Here is a 2,049-nt window from a genome sequence, read left to right on the forward strand (position 1 = left end):
AGAACACTTTTCATGAAACATTATTAAAGACGATGGCTCATAAAAATTCATCCCAGGGGCACTACCCAGAATTTATTATGACATTAAAGACGCAATTATTAAAGTTTGTGCTTGGGATTCTATTAAATGCCAAGCACCAAGGAAAAGTAGGAAAGCGGGGTCTTCTGTTAGATTTACAGAAGTGATGATGGAGAAGCTATGGGGGGCCTGGAATGAGACATCCATAAGACAACCTCAACACTGAAATAATATAAGACATTCCCTCATCACTCTCCATAATCACGCTTAATGTTGATGAGTCCACACTAAGTGCCTGTTGGCCGCGGTGATAGTCATACTGTTTGGAAAGGATGCTAACAGTAAGAATAGAGGAAAACTGTGTTTCTTGAAATTGAGAAGACACATCACAAGAAAGCTTATTTTAGCCTTTCACTCAGGTTTTCAAAGACATTGCCTGCCCAAGAGGCCATACAGACAATTAGAAATCCTTCATTCCACTGCACAGAAAATAATTTAAATAGTCATTTGAAAGTTATTGACTATCTGTTATCTGCAAATCAAATGAATACAGCCTGGAAAGAAATTAGTCTGGGCTGGTGAAAAAGTTATATGCTTAAATAGATTTTAATATTTTTTTCAAATACAGTTGCTATACAATATTATATTAGTTTCAGGTGTACAACATACTCATTAGACATTTAAATAACTTACAAAGTGATCAACCCAATAAATCTAGTACCCATCTGACACCATACATAGTTATTACAATATTATTGACTATATTCCTTAAGCTATATTTTACGTTCCCATGACTATTTTGTAACTATCAATTTGTATTTCTTAATCTTTTCCTCCGTTTCACCTGTCCCTCAACCCCTCTTCCACCTGGCAACCCTCAAAATGATCTCTGTATCTATGATTTTGTTTCTGTTATATTTGTTCATTTATTTTGTTCTTCAGATTCCACATATAAGGGAAATCACATGGCATTTGTCATTCTCTGTCTGCCTTATTCCACTCAGAATAATACTCTCTAGGTCCATCAATATTGTTGCAGATGGCAAGATTTCATTATTTTTTATGACTAATATTCCATTGTAAATATGTACCACCTCTTTATACATTCATCCATTGTTGGACACCTAGGATGCCTCCAAATCTTGGCTATTGTAAATGATGTTGCAATGAACATATGGATACATATGTCCCTTTGAAGTAGTGTTATGGGTTTCTTCAGATAAATACCTAGAAGTAGGATTACTGAGTCCTTCTTTGTCTCTTGTTATAGCCTTTGTTTTAAAGCCTATTTTGCCTGGGATAAGTATTGCTACTCCAGCTTTAGTTTGTCTGTTTCCATTTTCATGAAATATCTTTTTCTATACCTTTGCTTTCAGTCTGTGTGTGTCTTTTGATCTGAAGTGGGTCACTTATAGGCAGCATATGTAAGAGTCTAGTTTTCTTATCCATTCAGCCACCCTATATCGTTTGATTGGAACATTTAAACCATTTACATTTAAAGTAATTGTTAATAGATATGTATCTATTGCCGTTTCTATTATTTATATTTTTATCTGTATTTCCTTCTTCATTAAAGAAGTCCCTTTAACATTTCTTGTAATATGCGTTGGTGATGATAAACTCCTTTAGCTTTTTCTTGTCTGGGATGCTTTTTATGTCACCTTCAATTTAAATTTAAATGAGTTTTCCTGGGTACAGTAATCTTGGGTGTAGGTCTTTGCTTTTTTTTTTTTTAATTTTACTGGGAAATTGGGGGAGGGGAACAGCATTGGGGAATCGGGGAAGGGGAACAGACAAGTTGCTGTCCTTTGGTTCTTCAGTTTAGTTGTGGAGAATGTCGCTTCACTGGCCCATGTTGGTATTATGATCATTGTGCTCTTCCCAGCTGAGGCAGTCAGTCGTCAGCCATTGGACAGCCGCTCACAGCAGCTCACGGCAGCTCATGGTGGCTCATGGCAGCTCTCTCTGGCAGGCCTCTCACACTGGCTGCCAGCCACTCATGGTAGCTCACAGCAGCCCACTGCAGCTCCA

Source organism: Hipposideros armiger, unplaced genomic scaffold, assembly GCF_001890085.2.
Source record: "Hipposideros armiger isolate ML-2016 unplaced genomic scaffold, ASM189008v1 scaffold_20, whole genome shotgun sequence".
NCBI classification, from domain to species: domain Eukaryota; kingdom Metazoa; phylum Chordata; class Mammalia; order Chiroptera; family Hipposideridae; genus Hipposideros; species Hipposideros armiger.